General features: G+C 40.3%; 1 non-coding gene across 1 annotated transcript; it reads left to right on the top strand.

Annotated features, from left to right (window-relative positions):
• Nucleotides 1-1,552: 1,552 nt before the first annotated feature.
• Nucleotides 1,553-1,681, top strand: LOC136131649 (small nucleolar RNA SNORA18). The gene has a single exon (XR_010656383.1). It is a non-coding gene; the product is annotated as a small nucleolar RNA SNORA18 (small nucleolar RNA).
• Nucleotides 1,682-12,325: the final 10,644 nt, after the last annotated feature.

Genomic DNA, 12,325 nt, shown 5'->3' with positions numbered 1-12,325 from the left:
CAATTATCAATATTTTGCCAATTTCCAAATATCATTCTGAAAAATAAAATATTAGACCACATCTCCATAAAAGTCAGGAACAATATAATATGATGCCTACTTTTATGGTCAATAATTTTGTCCTAGAGTTACTGGTCAATACAAAAAGATCAGCACAAAAGAAATAAGTATGAATATTGGCAAAGTAGATACCTAGAAAATCCAAGGCAATCACATAATATCTGTATGGACTAATTAAATTTTTCAGAAACATAAAAACAAGATTAACATATAAAAATCTACAGGGGCTTCCCTGGTGGCGCAGTGGTTGAGAATCCACCTGCCAATGCAGGGTACACGGGTTCAATCCCTGGTCCAGGAAGATCCCACATGCCGCGGAGCAACTAAGCCCGTGTACCACAACTACTGAGCCTGAGCTCTAGAGCCCATGAGCCACAACTACTGAGCCCACGTGCCGCAAGTACTGAAGCCCGTGTGCCTAGAGCTCGTGCTCTGCAACAAGAGAAGCCACTGCAATGAGAAGCCTGCACACCGCAATGAAGACTAGCCCCCGCTCGGCGCCAACTAGAGAAAGCCTGTGAGCAGTAATGAAGACCCAATGCAGCCAAAAATAAATAAAATAAATTTATAAAATATAATAATAATAAAATAAAAATCTACAGCCTTTCTATAATCAACAAAAACTTATTTGAAAATGTAATAGAGAAGAAAGCCAAATTCGAATCCAATGAAACCTTGAATTACTTAGGAAAAAACTTAAAAGTATGAAATTTATTGAAGATAACCATATAATTTTAATGAAGGCTGTGAAAGATATTCCTAGATAAAAAGGTTCAACATTATACAGATATTAATACTCCCCAAGTTAAATAAAAACTGTGATGCAATTTTAGTCAAAATTCCAACAAGATATTTTATAGAGTTGGCAAGTTAGTTTTAAAGTTCATCTATGAGATGTGCCAAAAACGTCAACATTTTTTTTTTAGAAAAATGAACAAGAAACAGGACTTACTTTTCCAAGTATCAAAATGTATTATGAAGTCACAATAATTGAAATAATGTGAAAAACATTATTGTGAAAAACAGCCAATGATCTTAGAATGTGATAAATGAGGCACTTAAAATCATACAGGTACTGACAGATTATTTAATAAATGGTGTTGGGACAAGGAGTTATCCATTTGAAAAAAAGGAAAACTAAATGCCTTCCTCACACCATACTTAAAAATAAATTCCACATGTATTTAAGATGTAAATTTTTTAAAGGATAAAAGAAAAATGGGAAAATATATCTATAATCTTGGGAAGAGAAAACTGTCTTGACAAAACATAAAACCCAAAATATATTATGTGTATGGCAGAAGACATAAAGTCAAAAAGCAAGCAAATTATGACAAAATATATTTGCAACTGATATAATACAATTTTATACTTTATTTTACTTTGTATACATATATATCAGTTTATCTGAATTATTTAAATATAGACAAATATATTAAATAGATATATATTCATACAAAGAACCTATCAATCAGTAAAAAACAACCCTATAGTTGAGGTCTATCCCTATGGGGCTTTTCCTGTAGACTCACATTGTTGGAAATGCCTCACAGAGTAACTGTGTGGTTTTGCTTCACTCACAGAACTATTTGTTAGATCTTCGGAAAGAACTACAACATCTGCTAAAAGTATGAAAGACCTAGTAGTTAATTTTTTTTACCTTAGGTATTGGCATATCCCACAGTCTATATTATTCTTGGGTGTGATAGCTTTGGAGCGAATATGATTTGAACTCAGTTTTAGAGGGTGTCTGAAACTGAAAACCAGGCAAATCCATCTACTCTGAGCCTGTAAGTGGTCCTAAAGTAAATTACATGAAGAAATTAGATGCCCAAGATTCTAGTGGGGAAATGTTTGATGTTATCAATGTGTCCATATTCAAGTGGAGACAAAAGAAGTCCAACTAAAAGAATTATGGGCTAAAAGATAGGACAACTGTGGATTAAGCATAGCTTCTTTTTAAAAGGGCTGTCTTGAAGATAAACCCTCACTCAAACTTTGGAGGAACTAAGGTGACCTTGATGGACAGTGGAGGCGATCACATGTAAAATTCTTTAAATAAAAATTTATTGACTTTAGTTGAGGGATAAATCAAGAGCCTTGGATGAGCATACATATACTACTATATACAAGTAGTAGAAAAAAGAACTACTTGTACTATATACAAGATAGATAACCAACAAGGACCTACTGTATAGCACAGGGAACTCTACTCAATATTCTGTGATAACCTATATGAGAAAAGAATCTAAAAAAGAATTAAAAGGGAATTCCCTGGCAGTCCACTGGTTAGGACTCTGTGCTTTCACTGCCAAGGAAGGGCATGGGTTCAATCCCTGATTGGGTAACTGAGATCCCACATGCCACGCAGCGTGATCATTAAATAAATAAATAAATGATAAAAAAGAATATATGTAAATGTATTCAATATAACTGAATCACTTTGCTGTACACCTGAAACTAACACAACATTGTAAATCAACTATATTCCAATAAAATTAAAATATTTTTAAAAATTTATTGACTTTAAATAATTTGCCTAATGTTATAAATAATATTTTTAAACCCTTTACACTATAAAAAAAATTGACCATCTAATTAAAAATTACCCAACTGGGGCTTCCCTGGTGGCACAGTGGTTGAGAAGCCGCCTGCCAATGCAGGGGACATGGGTTCAAGCCCTGGTCCGGGAAGATCCCACATGCCACAGAGCAACTAAGCCTGTGCACCACTCCTACTGAGCCTGTACTCTAGAGCCCACGAGCCACAACTACTGAGCCCACGTGTCACAACTACTAAAGCCCGCACACCTAGAGCCTGTGCTCTGCAACAGGATAAGCCACTGCAGTGAAAAGCCCACGCACCACAACAAAGAGTAGCCCCCGCTTGCCACAACTAGAGAAAGCCCAGGCACAGCAACGAAGCCCCAATGCAGCCAAAAATAAAAATAAAATAAATTAATTTTTTTTAAAAATTACCCAACTGAAAATAGGTAGGGCTTCCCCGGTGGCACAGTGGTTTAGAGTCTGCCTGCCAATGCAGGGGACACAGGTTCGTGCCCTGGTCCGGGAGGATCCCACATGCCGCGGAGCAACTGGGCCCATGCACCACAACTACTGAGTTTGTGCTCTAGAGCCCGCGAGCCACAACTACTGAAGCCCACGCACCTGGAGCCCGTGCTCTGCAACAAAAGAAGCCACTGCAATGAGAAGCCTGCACACCGCAATGAAGAGTAGCCCCCGCTTACCGCAACTAGAGAAATCCCGCGTATAGCAACGAAGACCCAACGCAGCCATAAATAAATAAATAAATAAGAAAGAAAGAAAATAGGTAAAGAATATAAGCATACAACTTGCAGATGACAAGATACAAATGTTCAAAACCACATATGAAATATTGTTCATATGAATAAACTCAGTTAATAAAATAATGAGATATAAAGTAAAGAGTAAGTTAATAAATCAAGTTAATAAGATAATGAGGTGTCAATTTTTTAATGTATTTATTTATTTATTTTTGGCTGCATTGGGTCTTTGTTGCTGTGCACCAGCTTTCTCTAGTTGCGGCGAGCAGGGGCTACTCTTCTTTGCAGTGAGCAGGCTTCTCATTGCAGTGGCTTCTCTTGTTGCAAAGCACGGGCTCTAGGCACGCAGGCTTCAGTAGTTGTGGCACACGGGCTCAGTAGTTGTGGCACACAGGCTTAGTTGCTCTGCAGCATGTGGGATCTTCCCGGACCAGGGATCGAACCCGTGTCCCCTGCATTGGCAGGCAGATTGTTAACCACTGCACCACCAGGGAAGTCCCAAGGCATCAATTTTTGACTATCATTCTAAGTCAGAAACCATAAAGGGCCTGTGATTTTACCCTACCTGCAAGCTAACAAATTAGCTTACCACAGTATAATATACATTCTGACAAAAGAATATAAGGCACCCCCCCTAAACAAAATAGATGCTCTGATCAGCAAATACATGTATAAAAGCTGTTTGGTGCTTATGTTCGTACTTTTAAGCAACTGGCATTCTGGTATATGCATCAGTCTCCTAGAAGTTTGGTTAGTGTGAGTCAATCACCACATATATGATCAACTCTGAATATTAACTGATACAGTGATATTCTTGGACCTGCAAGTCTGGGAACAGAGTCAGGACCCATATTGATTACATCAAGGTACTGTCGACCTGCTGGGCAATCAGCCTTTCCCAAAGACATCTATCTCTCTGATCCTTTGCAGGCCTTCATCAAATCAGACTATTTTCAGCTGTTGCTCTTTTGCGATCACTTCCAATCTCTCTCATTATCATAGTCATTTCCAGTTTGTTAGTACTGGTTAAAAAATACCATCCAAACTTGAACACACTACTCCAGACATAATCTGAACAGCACAGAATATATCATCTGCACTGGACCCTATTCTTGTCTGAATGTGCCCTAAATACGAACTGGCTTTTTCACCAGCTGCTATACTTGTAGAATCTTCTCAAGTTTGTATTTAACCCCAACTCCCAAGTCTTTTTCACATGGGAAAGGAAGATAATAAACGTAGATGAGAGCTTGTGCTGTGGAATCAGACTTCCTAAGTTTGAATTCTTGCTCTGCGGTGTGCTGACTAGGTAATGTTGAGAAAGTTACTTCTTGTCTTTAAACCTTAATTTTCTCACCTGTAAAATAGCAGTGATAACAAGAACATCCACCTCAAAGGTTTGTTGTAAGGATTAAGTAATTTACCTCAGGAGAACTACTTTGTACAATGCAGGCTATTTCCCATGCATCCCACATTGCACTGAATACATCTTATTTAATTCTCACAAGAATATATATATATATTTTTTTTTTTTTTTTTTTTCTACGGTACCCGGGCCTCTCACTGTTGTGGCCTCTCCCATTGCGGAGCACAGGCTCCGGACGCGCAGGCTCAGCGGCCATGGCTCACGGGCCCAGCCGCTCCGCGGCACGTGGGATCCTCCCGGACCGGGGCACGAACCCGTGTCCCCTGCATCGGCAGGCGGACTCTCAACCACTGCGCCACCAGGGAAGCCCTCACAAGAATATTATGATGTACATATTATTGCATCCATTTTACACATGGGAAATCTGAAGTGCATAGAGTTTAAGTAGCTCGCCTAAGGTCAAAGAGTTGCTAAGTGGCAGAGCCAGGGTTGCAGTAAGTTCTTCCTGACTTCAAGTTCTCTCTCTTACACCATTTAGATGCATTCTTCCCCTTCCTGTATTTCTACATTTTTTAAGCCTTTACAGAGCATAATAAACAGCTAGGAGTACAAGCTCTTGGGGCAGACTGCCTTGTTTGATGAACTGGAACAAGTTACTTAATCTCTACTTAAATGATCTGGGATAAGTTACTGAACTTCTCCATGCCTCAGTTTCCCTATCTGTAAAATAAGAATTTTATTTAGCAATACCTAACGCAGAGATTTCAGAGCTGATTAAGTAAGACAGCATTTAACACAGTGTCTATCCACTGGCTAGTACACAAGAGACGTTAGCTGTGTTATTCCTTTCCCACTCCAGGTCACCTTGCCAATACCAGCCAAGTCTGCTTAGGAAACCATCCTAGAGTATTTCCAGGGATCCACATCAAATTTACAAAATTTCTCTGAACTCTCTCAAACACATACTTTCCTATATCTATCAGACTATGTCTAGAGTTCTTTTACTCACTTTTATGAAATCCAAGATGATAGGGTTGAAAAGAGGGAGAAATAAAGGCCATCATAACTCATAATATGCATAATAAGGCCCAGAAATAATAGAAAGTTGGCTTCAGCTATGACTCGTCAAGGGCTATTTGCATCAGTTCCTCCTGCTCTACCACAACTCACTCCTCTTATTGCTCAGCCCTATATATTTATCAACCGCAACTCACATTTGTGGGTACTGATTACAAAATGTTCTTTTGTACATCGGCCCAGCTGCCAGGAGATCCCACCCCCACACTCAGAAAAAATGGGTTCAGATAAGTAAGCTTTCAGTATTTCAAGGCTGAAGGAGAAGGAACTCATAAACCCCACACAAGTTCTGTGAGATATTTATTACTGTCCCCATTTTACGGCTGAGGAAGACGGGGCTTGTCAAGGCCATTATTTGTATTTTACCCAAATCACTGAGTTGATTAGGGGTAGAGATAAGAGTTGACCCAGATCTCCCACAATGCCACTCCAGGCAGAAAGACCCTGTGGGTTGCCAATAGCAATGCTTCCCAAATTGGTCCTCCATCCACGTGGCACCTACAACAGTTTTGCAATATCTTCCTACCTCCTATGGGATTATTTACTTAATTTTTTTTAATCAAAGTACTTTTTGCTACCTAAATTAGTTAGAGAATTCCCGTCTAAATAGTAACGACTGTGAAACAACAGGTTTTATACACCATGTATATTTTATATAATAAATTTTAAGTGTATTCATTTCCTAGGGCTGCCATAACAAAATACTATAAAACTGGGTGGGTTAAAACAACTGAAATTTATTCTCTCACTAGTCAAGAAGCCAGAAGTTCAAAATAACGGTGTCAATAGCGTTGGTTCCTCCTGGAGGAAAAACTATTCCACACCCCCTCTCCTAGCTTCTTGATGTCCCTTGGCTTGTACAGACATCATTCCAATCTCTACCTCAATATTCACATGAGCTTTTTCTCTCTGTATGTCTCTGTCCAAATCTCCCTCTCCCTTCTCTTATAAAGTCATTGGATTCAAGGCCCACTCTAAGATTATTTCATCTCAAGATCCTTAACTAATTACATCTGCAAAGACCCTGCTACCAAATAAGGTCACATTCTGAGGTCCTGGGTGAAGTTCTGGAATTTTGAGAGGGACACAATTCAACCCACTACAACATGTGAATAACGACTACAATTTTTTTGAAAGTTTATCCACACACCACCAAAAATCATCTCTCATTCTGATAGTGGCTTGCAAATCACACTAGGGAGACACTGATGTACACAACATTTGGAGGTCCTTGGGCACCTCCCCTAGCTCTAAAAGCAGCAGATTTTATAGTCAAGGTGGTTGCACTTCCTTCACTACATTTGAACCAATGTATGTTTTGGTAAATCAAGAAGTTAGTCCCCTAGATAGAGTTGATTCTCTGGTTTTGAGATTTCAAGAAATAGTATTAATAATAGATTGTTTCAAGTGTTATTTCAAGAAGGTAGATGAACACTAGCTTATTGCATGATTCATTATTTTCTGAAATCAGCAGCTGGGCACGTACAGGTCTCTGTGGGATTGTATTTGGGGTTTTAATTAAGTCTTCTCTCCACAGAGAAAACCAAAGCCAATTTAAAAGAAGCCATTGGGCAACACTGGACATTGTGAAATTCCATTTTGTGCAGAAAGGCAGGATGCCTGAGAGCACGGTACTCAGGAACCCAGAGTAAGCCCAATAACATTCGGAAGACCTTACTCTTCTAAGTGCACAGACTTCATCCCTCTCTAAAGGTATGCATTGGATAAAGGAAATTAAAGATCTCAGGAAAGACATTTTTACTGATCATTCTTCTTTTTAACTTACATGCTTTTTTGCTCCAAAATCTTAAAAATTATCATTTATCAAAAACATAAGAGGGTAAACTGTCTTAAATTCAAAATTATCAGATGGTGGAGATCAATTATTGCATGGGCTTAAGGCAAAATATTATAAAAGATGTATAAGAGCAGAGCTTCCCTGGTGGTGCGGTGGTTGAGAGTCCGCCTGCCGTTGCAGGGGACACGGGTTCGTGCCCCGGTCCGGGAAGATCCCACATGCCGCGGAGCGGCTGTGCCCATGAGCCATGGCCGCTGAGCCTGCGCGTCCGGAGCCTGTGCTCCGCAACGGGGGAGGCCACAACAGTGAGAGGCCCGCGTACTGCAAAAAAAAAAAAAAAAAAAAAAAAAAAAAGATGTATAAGAGCAGATGCTGTGCTTGGAAACATCTCAATAAGCACATTTCTACAAACACATATGGTGTAGGAGCTTTCACATACATTCTACCTTAGTTTTTATAACTGAGTTAAATAATTCAAGATGGTGTAACCACCATAAAACACTTTAAATAAATTGGGTTGTTGCCATAACAAATAACCTAAACAACAACCAAAAAAAGCCACTTAGACAAGGGGAGGTGGAGAAGGTACCAAACTGAAAGGTTCAGTATTTGTTGGCAAAAACTCAAAGTACAAGATCTGACTAACCCGTACCTTGTGTTTCTACCAATAAACACATTCTAAAGAAGCCACCCAAACTTGCATGTAAGGCTGCTGGCCTTCAAACAGTGTTTGTCACTATATGACTCAATATCACCCAACACCATGGCCGACATAGAGAGCTTTGTAAAACTTTTCTGCAGAATTTCCTCAGAGACTGTCCACTCACCTCACCAGAAAATGTGTTCCTTTACTTTTTAGTAACTCTTAGGTTTTCATGATGTACATCGCCCAAATAAATAGGAAGGTTTTGGAGGGTCAAGGATGAGCAACTCCAAATGAAAATGTATTGCTTTGCCAGAAACATACATTTTACACAAGAGACAGGCAGCATTCTGATATGCTTTTAGAGGGAAGGAAATGGGGATGGGGGAGGGTAGAAGGGCCCACTGGAGGAAAAGTTGGAGAATGAAAAAGAAATTGTGGTGTACTCTACCCCTTTCAGGAATTCAAAGCAGGTATCAATGTACTAAAAGCCATATGGAAACACTGCAGGAAAGAAACCTATTTAACTTGGTTTTACATATCTTTTCTCAAACTGACTTGACTGCAAATCCCCTTCTTCATGTAACAACCTTTAACATCCCAAGTCTTCAGGATGTGTTTTGAGGAATGTGCTAGACTAAGACAGTTCCAAGATGGCCCCACTAATCTTACCTCCTGGGAATTTAATAGATCTGACCAATACGTAGAAAATGATATTGCAGAAATGATAGAGTGTGACTTCTGAGACTAGGCCATTAAAGACATTATGGCTTTCACCTTGCACTCTCATGGGACTGCTCATCCTGGGAAAAGCCAGCCACCATGTCATGAGGATACTCAAGCTGCCTGTGGACAGGACCACATGTAAAGGAACTAAGCACCATGTGAGTAAGCTGTCATGGAAGCAAACCCTGCAGCCTCAGTCAAGCCTTCAGATGACTTCAGCCCCAGCTGACATCTTGACTGAACCTCAGCAAGGACCCTGAGCAGCTAAGCCAGTCCTGAATTTCAAACCGCAGAGACTATGTGAGATCATAAATATTTATTGTTGTTTTAAGCCACTAGTTTGGAGGTAACTTAAGCAGCAACAGATAACTAGTACGGGGAATATTAAACTAAAGCATTTGGTATTAATCATTTTGGTTTGTCATTTAACCATCACCATGGAATATGTTTTTTACACTATTCTGCCTCTCTAGACACAGTTAATTGGTTAAGGGATGGATTCATACCTAAAGCCAAGCCAATTGGGTCATTCCTCAGGATTTCTGTAAATGAAGCTGGACAAAAAGATTTATTCTCTGGTGGTAAGGCCAAGAGATATGGGACTCAAGAGCTGCCAGTGGCCAAATTTTAAAAATTTTTTCCTAAGAAAAAGAAGTTGACAACATAGAGAGAAGCAGGGTTGAGAGACTCAGAAAAAAAAAACCTAGTAGGATTCAAGTGCCTAGTTCCAGTGACTCCTGATACCACCTGCCCCTCACCCTTCTCAATGTGAGCCTTCCAACAAGTTCCCCTTTTTGCACAGGTTGGCTTAAGTTGGATTTCTAAACCTTTGTCTCCAAAAGAATCTTGACTGACACACTCCCACACAACTTCACGCTCCCCCTAGCATAGCACTGGTGACACTGGGCTGTAATTGCTGTTGCTTATCTACCTTCCTGTCCACAGAGAGTGGCCTTCAGGTTCACAGCATCTGCCCTTCTCTGGAAACTGCACTCAACAGGATAGGCCTCTGACAACCATGTCTGTACTTCATTCACTCAAGGTGGACCAATCAGATTTTCCCTCTAGGAATTTGGAACTGAGACCCACAGAGACTGGACACAGAAACCCCTTCACACCAACAATAGCACTCTCAGAGAAGATTGTTAACCTCTAGCCAGTAAGGTGCCCCAAGCTGCCATAGTCCCTGCTCCTTCTGTGAATTCTCTAAGAACCTCCAGTATTCTTCTAACAAGCTTGCAGGATCAATTCTGCTCCCCAAAGCCAAGAGAAACTTGACTAATGCATGCCCACATTACCTAATGCTCCATGCAAGCAGAGAGCTCGCAAGTTCATCATTGTATCTCCAAGGCCAGCACAGCCTCTAGAGTGGAGTCAGAACTTGCTAAATATTTCATGAATGACTGAAGCTCACCGTACTCAGTGGTAGATACTCTTCTTCCCACCTAGATGGGAAGATCTCAATCCTCTTACTCTCTTGCCTTCAAGGTCTTGAACTCCTCTTTCCTGGCCTTGGTTCCCACTTGTGCTGTCAGCTACAAGGACTAGTGAGTCCTTTGTAGGCAGCACATCACATCGCTGATCAAGGATATATGTTAGAACTAGAAGTCCCAGGCCTCCCAGCATCCAAGAAACTTTACCACTGACTACACACCGAGGATCACGAGTCCTATCATCCTGCTTGTACTGTGTACCTCGTCTATGCTGAGCTAGAGCCATGTGGACCAGATGATTTCCATGGCCAATGCTGGCTTTATCCTGACAATGTCATGTTTCCAGGAGGCTCCTCTGGTTCCTGTTCCCAGCACAGTAGAAGGGGCTTTTTATCATGACCTCACTGTTTCGGGTGGCAAAGGATGAGTTCCAGGGAAATTTCCACCTTTCCATAAAACCATCCTTCTAAGAACAGACTTTGTGTATGAATAGAACGAGAAGAATTGGTGGGGAATGGGACAGAGCATGGGGATTATAAATCAAGTTCAAGAACTTCCAACTGCAAGAAGAGGAGCTAAAAAATCGTGAGTAGCAGAGGATAAAGAAGCAAACTGTAGTGGGCAATTGTTTAGTTGATTACCTAAAAGTCCCCCACTTTCTCCCATTTCTAAAAGTACTCAGAGTTTCCTTTGGGGAGCTGGCCCTCCTCTATGCCTAGTCATGGGTGGAATTGATACCCCTTTAGCTTCAGACCTAAATAGCCAGAGACAATCACCTTTTACCTCAGTGATCTATCATCATGTGGCATTTCTCTGGTCACAGCAACTGGTAACATGACATAAACTGGTTTAATAAGAGTGAAGCCCTGCATTTTCTTTGATATTTGGAGGAGAAAGTCTATCTTTCTCTGACATGGAAGAAGTATGTAGACCCAGGAGCTGTTGACGGCCATCTTGCACCCATGAGGGCAGGAAGCCTTTGGATAAAGCTGGCACTTCCAAAGGTGAACTTGAAAAATGAACTAAGTCCTGAGTGACATCACTGAGCTCCTATAGCAAACTAACCCTGAAGGCCATTCTACCTCTCAGTTTTACAGTGATATAAGCCAATAAACTTTCTATTGGGGTAGGTAAGTTTGAGTTCACCTTTCTGGTCCTTAACACCTAAAAGGTATGAACCAATACACAAGGGCTAACTAGCAGGCGCCACATGCTAGAGTCGGCACAGAATATAGGGATGGTTTTCTACAGTCTCTCGGCCCTGCCCCTTAGTGGGTATAAACCTACTGGTTTTAAAAGGGTGGACTTAGAGCCACTCTCTCAGAGTTGTGTTTTGTATAGCTTCTTTTCACAAAGCGAAAAAATGATTCAACCCCCTGAATCAACCATATTTCAATTTTTAAAAAGATGTGGTATGTACATGTATACAATGAAATTTTATTCAGCCATAAAAAAAGAAGGAATTCCTGCCATTTGCAACAACGTGGTTGGTCCTTGAAGGCATTGTGCTAAGTGAAATAAGTCAGATAGAGAGATACAAATACTGTATAATCTCTCTTATATGTGGAAGCTAAAAAACAACAACAAATAACCAAGCTTATAGATACAGAGAACAGATTGGTGGTTGCCAGAGGCAGGGGGGATGGAGGGTGGAAGAACTGGGTGAAGGGGATCAAAAGGTATACACTTCCAGTTATAAAATAACTAAGTCCCGGGGATGTAATGCACAGCATGGTGACTATAGCTAAGAACACTGTATTGCATATTTGAAAGTTGCTAAGAGAGTAGATCTTAAAAGACCTCATCACAAGAAAAAACAAAATTTTTAACTCTGTATGGTAACAGATGTTAACTAGACTTATTGTGGTGATTATTTCACAGTATATACAAATATCAAATCATTATATTATACATTTGA

The sequence above is a fragment of the Phocoena phocoena genome, chromosome 11 (assembly GCF_963924675.1).
Source record: "Phocoena phocoena chromosome 11, mPhoPho1.1, whole genome shotgun sequence".
Taxonomy (NCBI): Eukaryota; Metazoa; Chordata; class Mammalia; order Artiodactyla; family Phocoenidae; genus Phocoena; species Phocoena phocoena.
This window is presented reverse-complemented; position numbering and strand designations above follow the sequence as displayed.